The sequence below is a fragment of the Heptranchias perlo genome, chromosome 7, assembly GCF_035084215.1.
Source record: "Heptranchias perlo isolate sHepPer1 chromosome 7, sHepPer1.hap1, whole genome shotgun sequence".
NCBI classification, from domain to species: Eukaryota; Metazoa; Chordata; class Chondrichthyes; order Hexanchiformes; family Hexanchidae; genus Heptranchias; species Heptranchias perlo.
Window position 1 is genome coordinate 59283967 of NC_090331.1, and position 19307 is coordinate 59303273.

Sequence of the window (19307 nt, forward strand, 5' to 3'; positions counted from 1 at the left end):
TATATATATGTGTGTGTATTATATATATATATATATAAAAACACACACATACATTTATATGTAATAGTGCCTCTGCTATCTCTTCCCTAACTTCTTTTAATATGCGTGGATGCAATCCATCTGGACCAGGGGTCTTATCCTTTCTAAGTTTGATTAGTTTATCAATTATCTTTCTATCTTAAATGTCTTTATACCCTTTTTTAATCTCTTCTTCTAATATCATGCTCACCATATTAGTCTCCCTGGTAAATACTGAGGCAAAGTAATTATTTAATAGTTCTGCCATTTCGCTGGCATTACCTGTGAGTTTATCATGTGTCTCCCTTAGTGGCCCTAACACTATCCCGATTTTTCTATTGTTATTGATGTCTCTGTAGAATACTTTACTATTTCTTTTTATATTCCTTGATAATTTAATTTCATAGTTTCTCTTTGCCTTCCTAATTGTTTTTATTAAACTTCTTTCCTAATCTTTTCATATTCCCTTTTGTCATCCTCTCCTTTATTGTCTATGTACTTAGTGTATGCCTTTTTCTTTCATTTCAATTTTTCCCTTATTTCTTTATTTATTCAATATCATTATTGGCTAGTTTGTTCTTGCTTTTTAGTGGGATATATTTCTCCTGGATTCTCTTGATTACCATTTTAAACGTTTCCCACTGCTGTTCTATTTCTTTGTTTATCAGTAAATTTTTCCAGTTTATTTTCCCTAGTTCCATTCTCATCCCCTGAAAATCAGCTTTTTTCCAATTTATTACTTTGGTCTTTCTCTTACTTATGTCCTTCTCAATCTTTATCTTAAGCCTTATTATGTTGTGATCGCTATTTCCTAGATGATCCCCAAGCCTACTTCTCTTATTGATCTGGTTCATTTCCCAATACAAGATCCAGCAGTGCTTCCTCTCATGCTGGACTTATTACATACTGGCTAAAAAAAGGAGTCCTGCACACATTGTATAAACTCCATTTCCTGTACACTTTTACCTATCTCTTCTTGCCAGTTTATTTGGGGATAGTTAAAACCTCCCATGATTATTATTCTATGTCATTTACTCATTTCACATATTTGCTTACATATTTCTTCCTCCACCTCCTTTCCATTATTAGGTGATCTGTAGTATACCCCTATTAACAGGATTGATCCCTTCTTATCTTTTATTTAAATCCACATGGATAGTGTTTCTATCCTTCTGTTAGTTATGTCCCTTTTTCTACTGCCATTATGTTATCTCTAATCAGTACAGTTACTCTACCCCCCCCCTTCTTCCTTCCCTATCCTTTCTGATTATGTTATAACCTGCAATATTTAGTTGCCAGTCCTGTTCTTTATGTAGCCATGTTTCAGTTATTCCTACTACATCTGGTTCCTCACTACGTATTATTGCCTCCAGTTCCCCTATTTTATTTTGGACACTGTGTACATTGCTGTACTGACAGTTTAATTCATCTTTAATAGTTGTTCCTTTTACTTTATTTTTTAACAGTCCTTTTATATTTCTGTTATTTTTATTCCTTAAACTGGTCTGATCTTTACACTCATCTCCGGTTTCTTTTATCTTTAAGCTCTTGTTATTGCTACCAGATCCCTCCCCCCATCTTGCTAGTTTAAAGCCTTATGCACCGTCCTATTTATCCTTTCCACTCGGACTCTTGTCCCATCCAGTTCAGGTGAAGGCCACCACATTCTAACAGACAATGAACGGGCCTTTGGTGTAGATTCAATACCAAACCTGGCCTTGTGTAACAATGAAAGTTCTGTACTCGCAAGGACGCAATCAGTGTATTGACAATTATTTTCCAAGAGACTATTGAAATTTTCTCAAAGGGGAACATTTTGTCATGTACCTCAATGTGTAAAAATAAGCTCAATTCTATTCATTTCAATCAGTGTTACAGTTTTTTCACCGTTAAATCTCACCGTTGTCAACAGTCTGACCTTGGCAAGTACCACAATGGAAGCTCAAACCAGAAATTCTCAAACCAGAAAAGCTCCCGAGAAAGAAAGAAAACCAATAACACGAAACACAATAGTGGTGAACAGTATGTACAAGCTGAACTTTATTACAGTAACAAAAGAGGGATTTGTTGTTCGTAAATTTGAGATTGTGTTCATATATAGGTGCAAAGAAACTTCTGAAAGACATGGATTTATGTAATCTAGCAACATGGTCCAAATAGCATTAACTGATTCATTATGCCATCACTTCTAAACTGCTGGGCTTCTTAGCAGTAAGGTACGTCTTTCAAGAACCAATATAAAAAGATGCAATTCTGCTTTCTGAACATATGTTTCATATCATATTTTTAAAACAAAGCAGAAAATTCTGGGAAGTACACAGCAGGTCAGTCAACATCTGTGAAGAGAAAAGGGAGGTTATTAATTTTTGGGTGTGTACCCTTCATCAATCTAATGATGGATGCACACCTGAAACATCATAACCTGTCTTTTCTCTTACACAGATATCGACTAATCTGCTGTGTATTTCCAGAGTTTTCTGTTTTTGTTTCAGATTTCCAGCATTTGCAGCTTTTCCTTTTAATTTTACTAGTGCGTTTCTAACCTGACTGCTGGTTTTCCAGGGGCATTAGTTCCAACTGCAGTGCCAGAGTCCACAGGAGATTTGCCATCCACATTGCCAACCTCATCCAGCTGCCCATCTGGGTTCTCTTTGATGAAATTGTAGTGGGCAGAGAGTACAGCGTGGGAGTCAGACCCTGCAATAGGAAAATGGAACAGAAACTTTAAAAAGGAGAAAGTATGGCAAAACAAATGTTATGATTTGTGTCTGTTACAATTCATATTTATATTTTTATTATTTTTTCTTTGGTAATTAAAGCATATAAATAGTCTATTTCTACTGTGCCGCTATTACGTCAAGATCCCCCTGTGGTGCCATGGTCTGACATCTTGAAATGTGACAGTGGATGTTGTGTCACAATCATTTCCAACAGAGTAATTCTCTGAAACACTTGCGATGAAAGAAACAGGTCTTGAGAACGATAACAATTAGCTACTGTTGCGGAGATAAAACCATTTTTTAAGAATTGTGCTTTCTACTGTTATTAATATTAGCAAGTGAAGACAAATGACTGTTGACGCCATTCGCTGAGACCTGGCCTTTGCTGTCGACTAGTAGCACACTTAAAAATGAATGTTTACTGCTACCAATCACTGGGAATATTAGACTAGTTAATACCAGAACCAATTGCTGCCAGCAGGAAAATCACAGCCAGTGTGTTCCAAATTACAGGAATCCTTGTTTCCGCTGATTCCGAGACTTGTTTTCTTTCCATCTCAATACACAACCTAAATGCATTATGATTAGAAAGAAAATATGTTTGTTTGCACAAAATATGTTCATTTGCTTGAAAATATTCTATGGCTAAATGTTGAAACTAAGCCTAGGAGTCACTGTAAATGGTAGATCAATTTTTATTGAAATATTATTACTCCATGGTAGGCTAATAGTTTTATTTTCAAAGGTGGATTTGGTGGTTCATGCTGTAGATAATGGTTCATTAGATAATGAATTGAAGAATTATAATTAGAGAAATGATAAAAGAAATCGACGTTTGGGTTAAGAATTGCAGGATGCCACTGGCATGTACCAATATTTATGGTTCAATGTCATTAGTGTTGACTTGCTCGATTTTTGGTGAGGGGGGGATTTGAATCACAAAGAGAACGAGGAAAGAGAGAGAGATTAGCATATTTTTCAAATACTTTGTTGAGCAGTGAATACTTTAATATCAATACCATTTGTATGATCCATTCTGCGCCATTGGTAATTGAGCATGTGTTTTGCCAGTCATGTTCATTAAGACCCTTAATAACATCAAATGCCCTCTGCATTTAAAAAGATGAATTGAAAGATTGTTGTCAATCAATAGCTGTTGGTTTCCACAATTAAAGGCACTCTATCCTCTAATAATTGTTAAAATATACTACTTAAATATGAGGCAGAATACCTTCATCGGGGAAAAGTACAAGGTCTATTTGAATGCTCAGACATTTTTCAGTACCTTGTTAACCTGATCTATGGTCATAAGCATAGAAAGATCAAGTTGGGCACCTCGCTGTTTTTTTATCAATGGTTGATCTAACAAAGAATTCCATTTCCACAAAGCTGATTCTTTGGGCTCTGACTGCCACATTTGTCAGATTATTTTATGAAGCTCCAGTTTTCTATCATTATGGAGGTTGAGAAAGTGGTTAAAAAAGCATACGGGATCCTGGGCTTTATAAATAGAGGCAGAGAGTGCAAAAGCAAGGAAGTCATGATGAACCTTTATATAAAACTGGTTCGGCCACAACTGGAGTATTGTGTCCAGTTCTGGGCACCGCACTTTAGGAAAGATGTGAAGGCCTTAGAGAGGGTGCAAAAAAGATTTATTGCAATGATTCCAGGAATGAGGGACATTAGTTATGAGGATAGACTGGGGTTGTTCTCCATGGAATAGAGAAAATTGAGAGGAGATTTAATAGAGGTGTTTAAAATCATGAAGGATCAAGACAGAATAGATAGAGAGAAATTGTTCCCGTTGGCAGAAAGGTCAAGAACCAGAGGACATAGATTTAAGGTGATCGGCAAAAGAACCAAAGGTGACATGAGGAAAAACTTTTTTATGCAGCGAGTGGTTATGATCTGTAATGCACTGCCAGGGGGGTGGTGGAGCTTGATTCAATCATGGCTTTCAAAAGGGAACTGGATAAGCACTTGAAAGGAAAAAATTTGCAGGGCAAGGGGGATAGGGGGCGGGAGTGGGACTAGCTGATTGCTCTTGCGTAGAACCGGCACGGACTCGATGGGCCAAATGGCCTCCTTCCATGCTGTAACCTTTCTACGATTCTAAGAAAATATTGGGCCATATTTGCTGTGGCAGGGCACCTAACAGCATCTGCTGCTAGTTAGACTTGCCCTTGTATGTTTAGGTTTCTAAATTTTTTTGCATGGCAAAGTGCTGAAAGTGTGAGCTGATAACGCCGCAGTGAGGGAAACAGGGCATTTGGGATCAGAGTGAACAGGGCAAGTAACTGTATATCTCCTTAACCAATCAGATTGAAGGATTGTGAAATAAACAGCGCAAGGACTGAAAAGGAAGTGTAAATTAGAGTGGGTGAATTCAATGTCAAATCAGATACAGAAAGAGAAATAAAGAGAGGGAAAAAGAGATTGATTAAGAGAGAGAGAGAAAAGAGACAGAAAGGAAAAGTTTTTTTAAAAAATTAAATTTAAAATTTTACATTTTTAAAATCTCCAACAATTGAAACCTGAAGGAATGAGACTCTACACTTGTAATAGTTAATTTTCAGAGAGGTTGATTGGTAGTAATGAGTGGATGATCTATCTCCGCCTCCTCCCGAGATTCCCACCATTACAGAAGCCCGTCTTCAGCCAATTCAATTCCCCCCGCGTGTTATCAAGAAATGGCTGAGTGCACTGGATACAACAAAGGCTATGGGCCCCGACGACATCCCAGCTGTAGTGCTCCAGAACTATCCACGCCTCTGGCCAAGCTGTTCCAGTACAGCTACAACACTGGCATCTACCCAACAAAGTGGAAAATTGCCCAGATACATCCTGTCCACAAAAAGCAGGACAAATCGAATCCAGCCAATGACCCCCCCCCCCCCATCAGTCTACTCTCAATCATCAGCAAAGTGATGGAAGGTGTTGTCGACAGTGCTATCAAGTGGCACTTACTCACCAATAACCTGCTCGCTGATGCTCAGTTTGGGTTCTGCCAGGACCATTCGGCTCCAGACCTCATTACAGCTTTGGTCCAAACATGGACAAAGGAGCTGAATTCCAGAGGTGAGGTGAGAGTGACTGCCCTTGACACCAAGGCAGCATTTGATCGAGTGTGGCATCAATTGAGCCCTAGTAAAATTGAAGTCAATGGGAATCAGAGGGAAAACTCTCCAGTAGTTGATGATTGCAGAATGTTCAGTTCCATTTGCAACCCCTCAGATTATGAAGCAGTCTGCGCCAGCATGCAGCAAGACCTGGACAAGTGCAAGACAAGTGCCAGGCGATAACCATCTCCGACAAGAGAGAGTCTAACCACCTCCCCTTGATATTCAACAGCATTACCATCGCCGAATCCCCCACCATCAACATCCTGGAGGTCACCATTGACCAGAAACTAAACTGGACCAGCCACATAAATACTGTGGCTACTAGAGCAAGTCAGAGGCTGAGTATTCTGCTGCGAGTGACACAACTCCTGACTCCCCAAAGCCTATCCACCATCTATTAGGCACAAGTCAGGAGTGAGATGGAATACTCTCCCCTTGCCTGGATGAGTGCAGCTCCACAACACTCAAGAAGCTCGACACCATCCAAGACAAAGCAGCCTGCTTGATTCACCCCATCCAACACCTTAAAAATTCATTCCCTTCACCACTGGCGCACCGTGGCTGCAGTGTGTACCATCCAAAGGATGCACTGCAGCAACTCGCCAAGGTTTCTTCGACAGCACCTCCCAAACCCACGACCTCTACCACCTAGAAAGACAAGGGCAGCAGGTGCAAGGGAACAACACCACCTGCACGTTCCCCTCCAAGTCACACACCATTCTGACTTGGAAATATATCACCGTTCCTTCATCGTCGCTGGACCAAAATCCTGGAACTTCCTACCTAACAGCACTGTGGGAGAACTTTCATCACACGGATTGCAGCGGTTCAAGAAGGCGGCTCACCACCACCTTCTCAAGGGCAATTAGGGATAGGCAATAAATGCTGGCCTTGCCAGCAACACCCACATCCCATGAATGAATAAAACAAAAATTAACACTTAACATTAAAAGGGTACATAGACTGAAAGGGACAAGATTTAACTTTCTGTGGCAAGTTTATTTCGTATCTATCGCACAAATACAGGAACTTCATGCCATTCAATGCCTTTCAATGGTGAGGCAGACAGCGAGATGCCGTTTTCACACAGCTAACGGCAGAGCGGCGCATCTCGGATAGCAACTTTTGGATTTCCGCAATTAAACACGCATCTGCCCTCACAAGAAGTCGCTGTAGCATTTGCACATAAAGAATCGCCATTAGCCTCACCGTTATTTTGACACCAAATTCTGGCCCATAATTTTTAATTACAAACTGGCGGTCACTTACTATTCAGCCCAACATTCTACACTCTCAATATTGTGAAGAATGGCTGCAGTGCCCTTGGAAGCCAGCTGCCCAAACATTGAAACACTAGAACACGGAAATGAATGCTAGAAAAAAAACTATCAAAATTGGTGCCACGTAAACCACGATCACTGTTCAACCACAGCCTTTTCCAGATATTCCAGTAAACTTCTGGATCAAGCTTCATCGTGAAGAGCCAGCTTGTTTTCTACAATTGTTTGTACCAGCTGTGTGCAGCTACAATATTTACAGTCAGATATTATCACATCAGCTATTGCTAGCTGATTGTGTGAAAATTGTGAAAAATATTAAATGCAAATAGACGCCTACTGAGGAGAATTGCTACCTGGTACCAGCATTTCTGTTCGTTTAAAATTTTTATTTCTCTATAGAAAAAAAATTGCTACCCACAGTCCACCATTGCCACTATTCCATTGTAATCATATTGCAGTCATTCATTTTACTGTAATGCAGAATTTATCGAGTATTATGCATCACCTAGGAAACTATTTATTTTGTATTTTCCTCCAAACGCTGAGACATCTGAAATGTTTATGTTGCTAAGTGCCACTTAAACATGAAATGATGCTGCAAGAATAGTAATTCACACAAATGGGAGTCAGTTGGGAAACTGTCCAGACTCCTTTACAGTAACACTAGATAGCTGACACTTCACAGTTTTTAAATCAGAAGTGATGAGTGTACTTCATGTAGTTTAGGGATGTCTTTGTTTCACATATGGCAATATTTTTATGCTATTGTACTCAGATTAGTGCATAAACAATATTCAGTATATATGGAAATCATTCACAAACTCTAGCTAACATATAATAGACAGCTTTTCTCATTTTACTTGACCCTACCCACACGATGTAATTTGAAGAGCCTATCTAGCCCAGTATTCTGCTTCTCTACTGATTCTATTGCTAGAAATTTGTAACTTTCAACTTTATACATACAGACTAAAACAAAATACTCTCGAAAAAGGCACTTCTGGATTTTTTTCCAGCTTCATCATTTTGGTTTAGCTCTATGTTGGAAAGTTGCAGCTGTGCATTCCCACCCTGCTGCAGCCTGATCCCAGTAGCACCTTGTAGGACGACAGATGGCATAGGTCCCTATATCATGTCCATCTCTTTACATGCACCCCCCCACCACCGGAAAATATAGAAGCAGATGGAACTGGCAGAATTGAGGACATGCTACCTTAATTGTACTAAAATAGGATTTCACAAACAAATAGTACATTTTTTTTTAAATCCCAAGATTATAGATAAGCATATTTTAAACATTAACAAATATGAAATGGGTAATTTATGGTCGGTCACTACACCATATGGTAAACTGGATTTTTGCCATTCCTGCCATAGACACCTTCTTGGGTTTCAGTGCACCAGACTCTCAAACCTGTGGTGCTCAGAGTTATCATGCATAAGGTACCATGACGACACGGTATTGCATTTATCCGACTGGACTTTCCTCCAGGCAGGTTTACCATCGAGGATGGTTTTGGGCAGGGCTTCAGCTAGCCACCCAAACTCTACCGTGACCCTGACCCATTTTTCTGGATTGGGGTTCATTACAAATGCAGGGTGGGCTCCCAGCAGGATCTCTAACACACAGAGAGAGCCCGCCGGGCCGACAAGTAAAATGCAGTGAGGTGCCAGCTGTAAAGGTAGTAGAGGCAGCCCAAAGATTTTCACCGAAATTTAATTTAGGCCTCTAATTGAGCCAAGGCCTATGCAGAGGGAGTGATTGGTAGCAGAAGAGAGGGAGATGTGGCCTTTACTAGGCCCTCTCTCTCCAAAAGCCTTCAGTGGGCTTTCTGCCACTGCCCCAAGATGTACCATTGCCCCTCTCCTGTCGGTACCTGGGGTTCGTAGATCTTGAAGCGGGTGGCAGGGAAATTAGTCGGTTTCCAGGGCACCATACCCAGGATATTTAAATGAGATGAAGCAGTTGAAGGTCAGGTTGTCAAGTTCCCTGCTGGGAGAGTAGTAAAATTCCCAGTGGCACTCTGAGGGGCGGGGATCCATTGGTAGGCCTGCCCCACCCCTATTTCCCTTCTTCTTCCCATTAAACTGCTGGCTTTCAGATGGTATGGCCGAGGAAAATCCAGCCGATTGTGTTTGTTCCTGTACGTGGAGAGGAAAACTAGGTTATTGCTGGGAGGGAGGGGGAGAAAGCTAATTGAAATAAAATTCTCATATGTTTCTGTGGAACATTTTAAAAGCAATTTTTTAAAAATTGGATTAATTAGCATCGTCATTGTTTGAATATTTCCCCACATTGCATCAAGGTCAATGAAAGAAATTTATTGAAAAGATCCAACTCTCTATCTCAGTGCATCAACCAAAACAATCTCTTATTATGCTTTGATGCCATCAGTGTAGTCAATGGCATATTTTATACTAATGGTAAGTTACCACTTAATCCAAACAACAGGGAAAAGCCAAAGTAGGCCTTCTGATATTTTTATGTACTTCCTAATAATTATTTGAGGACTTTTGGATTGCTCCCAGAAAATATGTCCACTGCTTCATCTAGTATTAAAACATCATTAATGACACATAAACAAATTAACCAGATTCTGTTTAACTCGTGTTGGAAACCAAACATTCAAAAGATAATGTACAATTTGAACCATCGTGAGCCTCACCCAACTTTTTCCAATCGTAAATGGGAAATGAATATTACAAGCAAAAATTTCCTAAAAGATAAACCTCAATGAACTTTATCCGTGACTTCCCAAGGTGATATTTTAAAACTCCAGGCTATCAATCTAACATTATGATCTACAGTATTTAAACCTTATTAATTATATTCTACTGATGACACTAACATGGTCTCGGAAAATGATAGCAACAGTGCTCCTTGGAGTAGTTGTTCATCTATGTCTGAGCTTATAATCTTCAATGTATTCTTAATTACTGTTTTTATCCATCTCTTTCTTAAATTAATCAACACATTAACTGCTTTTAATGGCAGTTTGTACAACATATCTACCACTTTGTAGAAAAAGTTTTTCATTCTCTAGTATCTTTTAAAGCTCATAATGTAGCATTTACGTCCTCTAGTTTTGTAATCACAATTTAAATTAACCTGCTTACATTATCTACGTCTCTGAGCATTTCAGAGACCTGGATCACGTCTGCTCTATAACTTCTTTTAAGAACATAAGAAATAGGAGCAGGGGTAGGCCATACAGCCCCTCGAGCCTGCTCCGCCATTCAATAAGATCATGGCTGATCTTGAACCTCAACTCCATTTTCCTGCCCGATCCCCATGTCCCTTGATTCCCCTAGAGTCCAAAAATCTATCTATCTCAGCCTTGAATATATTCAATGACTCAGCATCTACAGCCCTCTGGGGTAGAGAATTCCAAAGAATCACAACCCTCTGAGTGAAGAAATTCCTCCACATCTCAGTCTTAAATAGCCGACCCCTTATCATGTGACTATGCCCCCTAGTTCTAGAGTTTCTACGTACCGCTGATCATAACTTAAGTTTTTAAGTTCCTAAAATCATCTTTGATGATCAGGGAACTACAGGCCAGTTAACCTGATATCAGTCGTCGGGAAAATGCTGGAATCCATTATTAAAGAAGTGGTGACAGGGCACTTAGAACATCATAATATGATTAGGCAGAGTCAACATGGTTTTATGAAAGGGAAATCGTGTTTGACAAATTTATTAGAGTTTTTTGAGGATGTAACTAGCAGGGTAGATAAAGGGGAACCAGTGAAAGTAGTATATTTGGATTTTCAAAAGGCATTCAATAAAGTGCCACATAAAAGGTTGTTACGCAAAATAAGGGCTTATGGGGTTGGGGGTAATATATTAGTTTGGATGGAGGATTGATTAACGGACAGAAAACAGAGAGTGGGGAAAAACGGTCATTTTCAAGATGGCAGGCTGTAACAAACGGAGTGCCGCAAGGATCAGTGCTGGGGCCTCAGCTATTTACAATCTATATTAATGACTTAGATGAAGGGACCGAGTGTAATGTACCCAAGTTTGCTGACAATGCAAAGCTAGGTGGGAAAGTAAGCTGTGAGGAGGACACAGAGTCTGCAAAGAGATATAGACAGGTTAAGTGAGTGGGCAAGAATGTAGCAGATGGAGTATTGTAGGGAAATGTGAGATTATTCACTTTGGCAGGAAGAAGAGAAAAACAGAATATTTTTTAAATGGTGAGAAACTATTAAATGTTGGTGTTCAGAGAGATTCGGGTGTCCCCGTACAAGAAATACAAACAGTTAGCTTGCAGGTACAGCAACCAATTAGGAAGGCAAATGGCATGTTGGCCTTTATTGCAAGGGGGTTGGAGCACAAGAGTAAGGAAGTCTTACTACAATTGTACAGGGCTTTGATGGAGTACCTGGAGTACTGTGTTCAGTTTTGGTCTCCTTATTTAAGGAAGGATATACTTGACTTAGAGGCGGTGCAACGAAGGTTCATTAGATTGATTCCTGGGATGAGAGGGTTGTCCTGTGAGGAGAGCTTGAGTAGAATGGGCCTATACTCAACGACTCAGCATCCACAGACCTTTGGGGTAGAGAATTTCAAAGGTTCACAACCCTTTGAGCGAAGAAATTCCTCCTTATCTCAGTCTTAAGTGGTCGACCCCTTCTCCTGAGACTATGCTCCCTAGATCTAGAATCTCCAGCTAGGGGAAACAAACTCTGGAGTTTAGAAAAATGAGAGGTGATCGCATTGAAACATATAAGATTCTGAAGGGGCTTGACAGGGTAGATGCTGAGAAGTTGTTTCCCCTGGCTGGAGAGTCTAGAACTCGTGGGCATAGTCTCAGGATAAGGGGTCAGCCATTTAAGACTGAGATGAGGAGGAATTTCTTCACTCAGAGGGTTGTGAATCTTTGGAATTCTCTACCCCAGAGGGCTATGGATCCATAGTTGTTGAGTATATTCAAGGCTGATGTAGATAGATTTTTGGACTCTAGGGGAAATCAAGGGATATGGGGATCGGGCAGGAAAATGGAGTTGAGGTTGAAGATCAGCCATGATCTTATTGAATGGCGGAGCAGCTCGAGGGGCCATATGGCCTACTCCTGCTCCTATTTCTTATGTTCTTATGTGCTTTCTCCAAACCCTCGAGCATATCAGTCTTTCAGAATGTAGGGTGCCCAAAACTGCCATAATGTTCCAAATGTGATGTCACAAGTCAGTTATATGGGATCAAAATAACCTGTTTCACTTAAACGGGCAATAATTATGAAAACAACATTGTGGCCCTGATTCTGTGCCCTGTGTTTACATCCACCAAGGTCCACACCAGCACCTGAGCCTTGCAATTTCTGTCCTATTATCTATTGCTCTTGAACAGCATTCCAGTACTTGATCCAGGCTCATTAACGGCATAGTTTAAGTGAAAGGTCAATAATCACATCCAGATTTTTTGTCTTTCCATCTTTTCTAGTGGAAAGCAAGCCACCATATGCTTCATGTTTCCCACACCAATGTATAATACCTTACATTTATCCATATTAATTTCCATCTGTTGTTCCTTAACCATTCTCTCAACCTCCCCGGCACTACTCACCACTTTGATGTAATTGGCAAATTATGTATTCTCATTCACATTGTTTATGAATATTATGAACAGGAGTCCCAGAATAATATCTTGGAGAATTCCATTCATCATTTCTTCCAAAATGGAGCTTGTGATTTATCATCATCATCTTGTGCTTTCTATTTGTAACCCCATTGAAACTACACATTTTTCTGACGAAGGGTCTACATCTGAAACATTAATTCATCTGTTCTTTCTCCACAAATGTTGACTGACCTGCTGAGTGTTTCCAGCATTTTCTGGTTTTTGTTTCAAATTTCCAACATCTGCAGTCTTTTTGGCTTTTTGTTAACATTTCTATACCTGTTTGTTAATATTTTCATACTAAATATTTGTCAAATATTTCAGTACTCATATTTCTGAACTCTGATCTTCTTTGCTTGCACATGTGCAACTTGAAAGACTAGAAAAGAACAGCAGACCTTGCTTGGTCCAGATGTAACGATTTTCCTCTGCATCACAATTCTTAGTTTATCCCAATCACCCCAATCCACATACACACATAAACACAAAATTCTTTTTGCTGCAGACCAGTCATCTTTTCCACTGGTTTGGAGTTTAGTTCCAGCTCTGTTGGGTTCGGTATTAAATTTTTTGGAGTACTTTCTGTTTTGTTAAATACACAGCAAGTTTTTGGAAAATAATCCAGATGCCTACATTTTTGTCCTAATGGAGGGTAATAGGCAAACACTATTGCTTGTTATTTTTACATTTTTCCAAAGGTTCAAATGTGGCCTCAAAGCAAAGAGTGGATGGAAGGAATGACACCTCCTATTGGACAAGTTCTCCCAAATCCCTACAAAAAGCATCTGCGCGGAAAAGATTGTGTAATATTATGGACTACACTCTTGCTCCTTCCCCTCTGGAACTTGCATCTGAATCCAACCAGAATAATGGGATAATCTTTTCACCAGCAATAAAAATATAATGAAATTATTTTGAGCACAATCCAGTTCTAAATGACTTATCACAGAATGAAAAACTACTCCTGATTCTGCATAAATTGGCAACTTAACTCAGGCAGGCCATCAAAGTCGCGAATGTGGGAAATGGAGTCATTCTCATTGGCGCAGCAGCAAAGTCTTCTGAGATTAGGGTTAAAGTGCATTTTTGGGGCAGAGTAGGGTTACCATGCTACATTTAACTAACGTGAAACTGAGCCTCTGAGGTAAAAATGCATTAAATCTTTCATTGTTAACACCCTTCATCTTGATGAGCACAAATATTTCATTAGAAAATATATCAGCAGCTACTTCTGATAAGTTTTTTATATCGATGCCAAGTAAAATATTACCCCCAGGAAGTAATATACTATTTGCATTCTTGTCAAGGACTTCTGCTCACCTGCTATATCCAATCTTCATAGTTGATGCATGCATCACAAGATAACAAATGCTCTAAAGGCCATATAACATTCAGTAATCATTCAGGGGAGTATTTGCATAGGTAAGGCAACTGGGTTGCCCCAACATCCTTTTTGGACATTTCCTGAAAATCTGCAATAGATTGGATGTGTCCACAGCCTTGCCAAAAGTGATAAGCTCATTATGTTTCCTGAAGCAGTTCAATGCATACAACATAATTACAAGCAATACTTTATATATCAATATACCTGCTAGCATCTATGATGCGTATCATTTTGCTTCTTCCTATACGTCATTTTCATGTAGAAAAAATTATTACAAATGTCATTATATTGAAAGTCTATGGCCCAGAATTTGCTGCAGCTGCTGATGGTTAGACTTTCCCTTGCCTGTTTAATCTCCATGATATTTTGCACTGCAAGTTGGGAGATGGAAACGGGGTGGCGTCCTCTGCAGGGCATCTGGGATCTGAATGCACTGGGCAAGCAACTGTGTATCTCCTTAATTTTCAGTGCCAGATGGGTTGTTCAGCAATGATTAACATTTATCGCACCGTTAAAAGGGTGCTTAGACTGAAATGGACAAGTCCTAGCTTTCTGTGGCGAGTTTAGTTCGCAACTATCACGCAAGTACAGGAACTTCACGCTGTTAAATACATTTGGATGGTGAGTCAGACAGCGAGATGCCATTTTCGCGAAGCTAATTGCGAAGCAGCGCATCTCGGGCAGCAACTTTCGGATTTTCATATTTAATTGTGCATCTGCCCCTCGCCTGAAGTTGCGGTGCGATTTACACATAAATAACGGTGAGCACCTTTAGCCTCACTGTTATTTTGACAGCAAATTCTGGGCCAATATTATGAACAACTATTAAACCACTTTGATACTAATTTCCAATACCTTTGTCAAGTAGAGTAATCAGCACATGAGCATTGGATGAAATGATGAAACTAATCAACAATGGTGTCAATATGCTGGATAATTTTCCATAAACGATGTTCAAGCCTACACCGAAGAAAGCAGTCAACACAGCAAATTAAATAAAAATGAAGGGGGCATCTACTTCTCTGCAAAGCTTTATAAATTTGATATGATTGTCTGGGTGTGTGTGGGAGTGTTATCCATTGTATTAATAAAGATGATGGCAGCATCTGCTTTCAGTGCATTAAACTAAAACCAAATGAGTCTGGAAAATAATGAACATCTTTGTACAATAAATTAATCTTTGGCACATACTATACAGCTCTAGCTCTGACTCACTTACCCAAACGTTAATTAGAAATGGTTTAAAATCAGCACCAGACCATCAACTAGGATCAGTAATTTCAAGGTGAATATATTGGGCTGGATTCTGCTGTAAAAATAACAATCAGACTAATAGCGCTCACCGTTATCTATGCACAAATCAAACAGTAACTTCCAGCGACCGAACATGTGCAGTTAAATGCGGAAATCAGGAAGTTGCTACTCGAGATGCGACGTTCCTCCAAAAGCTGTCTGGCTCCCCATTCAAATGTATTGAACGGCGTGAAGTTCCTGCCCTTACCTCACAGATATGGACTAAACTCACCACAGAAAGTTAAGTCATTTCAAGTCTGAGTACACTTTTAATGGAATGGTAAGTCTTAATTACTGCCAAATAACCTCTCTGGCACTGAAAATTAATTTTTACAAGTGGAGTCTCATTCATTCAGATTTTAATTAACGTTGGACATTTTTTTTTTAATTACTTTTTCTTTCCATCTCTGTCTCTTAATTCAATCCTTCTTTCCCACTCTTTATTTTGTTTTCTGCACCTGATTTGACATTGAATTCACTATTCTAACTTACACTTCCTGGTTCAGTCTCTGCGCTGCTCATTAATGATTAACATAGAAACATAGAAAATAGGAGCAGGAGTAGGCCATTCGGCCCTTCGAGCCTGCTCCACCATTCAACATGATCATGGCTGATCCTCTATCTCACTACCATATTCCCGCTCTCTCTCCCCATACCCCTTCATGCCTTCTGTGTCTAGAAATCCATCTATCTATCTCCTTCTTAAATATATTCAGTGACTTGGCCTCCACAGCCTTCTGTGATAGAGAATTCCACAGGTTCACCACCCTCTGAGGGAAGAAATTTCTCCTCATCTCAGTCCTAAATGTCCTACCCGGTATCCTGAGACTGTGACCCCTCGCTCTGGACTCCCCAGCCAGGGAAAACATCCTCCCTGCATCCAGTCTGTCTACCCCTGTCAGAAATTTTTAGGTTTCAATGAGATCCCCTCTCATTCTTCTAAACTCGAGGGAATACAGGCTGAGTTGACCCAATCTCTCCTCATACGACAGTCCTGCCGTCCCAGGAATCAGTCTGGTGAACCTTCGCTGCACTCCCTCTATGGCAAGTATATCCTTTCTTAGGTAAGGAGACCAAAACTGCACACAATACTCCAGGTGTGGTCTCACCAAGGACCTATATAACTGCAGTAAGACATCCTTGCTCCTGTAGTCAAATCCTCTTTCAATGAAGGCGAACACACCATTTGCCTTCCTAACTGCTTGCTGCACCTACATGTTTGCTTTCAGTGACTGGTGTACAAGGACACCCAGGTCCCTTTGTACATCAACATTCCCCCATCTATCACCATTTAAATAATACTCTGCCTTTCTGTTTTTCCTTCTGAAGTGGATAACTTCACATTTATCCACATTATACTGCATTTGCCATGTATTTGCCCATTCACTCAACTTGTCTAAATCGCCTTGAAGCCTCTTTGCATCCTCCTCACAACTCACGATCCCACCTAGCAACCTTGGAAATATTACATTTGGTTCCCTCATCCAAATCATTGATATACATTGTGAATAGCTGGGGCCCAAGCATTGATCCTTGTGGTACCCCACTAGTCACCACCTGCCACCCTGAAAAGACCCATTTATTCCTACTCTCTGTTTCCTGTCTGTTAACCAATTTTCAATCCATGCCAGTATATTACCACCAATCCCATGTACTATAATTTTACACATTAACTTGTTATGTGGGACATTATCAAAGGCCTTCTAAAAATCCAAATAAACCACATCCACTGGTTCTCCCTTATCTATTCTACCAGTTACATCCTCAAAAAACTCCAGTAGGTTTGTCAAGCATGATTTCCCTTTCATAAATCCACGTTGACTTTGTCTAATCCTACTGATATTTTCTAAGTGTCCTGTTATCACATCCTTTATAATAGACTCTAGCATTTTCCCTACTACTGATGTTAGGCTAACTGGTTTGTAGTTCCCTGTTTTCTCTCTTCCCTCCTTTTTTAAATAGTGGGGTTACATTTGCCACCCTCCAATCTACAAGAACTGTTCCATAATCTCTAGAATTTTGGAAGATGACAACCAATGCATCCACTATTTCCATGGCTACCTCTTTTAGTACTCTGGGATGTAGATCATCAGGCCCTGGGGATTTATCAGCTTTCAGTCCCAGTAATTCAGTAATTTCTCTAGCACTATTTTTTTTTACGAATACTAATTTCCTTTAATTCCTCCTTCTCACTAGACCTTTGGTTCCCTAGCATTTCTGGGAAGTTATTTGTGACTTCTTCCGTTAAGACCGACTGATTGGTTAAAGGGATACACAGCTTAATGGATAGAAAATCGATGGGCATGTGCAAGTCTAACGAATGGCTGGCGCATTTGTTCGCTGCTCACAGCAAAATACGGCCCGTTATATACTCCCAGCAACTTCTTCATCTCTTAAAAAACACCTCCCATATTTGCATTGGCATTAAAAATATAACAGGGCCTAAAATCTACAGGCTGTGATTCCATCGGTTTCTTCAGGTCGTGCCTGCCTGTACCTTCTGGCGCTGACCCTGCTGGAGTGTGCAGGTCAACAGAAGGGCACCTCATTTATATGGGGCAGGCAAATATCCACCAGATAGCGATGCCTGCTACCTATCGGGGGGAGTGCAGATGCCCAAACTCCAACACCCCCTCCCACCCCATTACTCCATTCTCTTCCCCTCTGGCCTAATGTGTAAGACAGCCGGAACTAAAAATACAATGTTTTCATTCCCAATCTTCATGGACCTAGGCTGGCAACCCCCACCCCCCACCCCACCTGCCCCACACACCCACACTGGTGGGGCCCACTTCTGCCCTTTTGAGGTCAATGGAGAGTAAAATCAGGTGAGGTGTAAAATGGATGACCGATATAAGCCCATCGGACGGGTTAGGTTCAATTACCCCTTTAGTCTTCCTTATTCTTTCTGTCTGCCTTCTTCTATACACCTGAGCTTCTGAGCAATTCTTCACTTTTCAGTTTTACTGCGTTTTTTAAAAACCTTTTGAATTTGTTTTGCCTTTTTGTTTTCGATCTCATCTCTTATTTTGTATCGTTATGAATTTGCATATTTTTTCCCTTGAGGGCCAGATCATGATGTTGCATTAATCAGCCTACACAGAGGCACCACTTCAACCACACTGAACATATGCAAGCAAAACTGAGGGGCAATAACGTGACACTTGAGGAGCAGTGAGCTCTCTGCTCTTGCACAGGAAACATTGTAACCCTTCAGCACCTTCATTATTGACCATTCCAGCGTCACAGTGGAAAACTAAAATTACACAAACCAGCTGAAGAATCCCAAGTTGTAGGAATATTGCAACAGGCACACCCAGAGTGTTGGAACATGTTTTTAGAGGTATTGCAAAATAGAATGGGTAACATAAAGAGCAAGTTTTTTTGAAAAAAAATCCAGAATTGTTGAATTCTTGTTTACAAATTTTATTTTAGGATGTATAGGAGGAGTGATGGAAAAAATCAACTGAAAGGACTTTAAGAAAAAATTTTCAGAGTGGGGTGGTGGGAATGATAGGTTTCTTTTTTGTGACTGGGATTTTTTTGAGATAGTTAAGTGCAGTGAGCATGCTTAAGTGTCTCTTTTGATTGTCTCATATTTCACCTTCATTTAAAAGCAACCAATCGGCTGCCTTGCATCCTATAGATCAGGAGCTGAGCAGCTAACTTATTCTTAAGTCTCATTTAAATAAAGGAAACATCGCACAGGCAGACTTAGGGGTAGGTTTAGCAACAGCCATGGGCAAAATAAGAAGTCTGGATGCATCCTGGGCATTAAAGGCATCAGCACCATAAAAGGGCCGGCACAGTTAAACATAGGAACATAGGAACAGGAGTAGGCCATTCAGCCCCTCGTGCCTGCTCTGC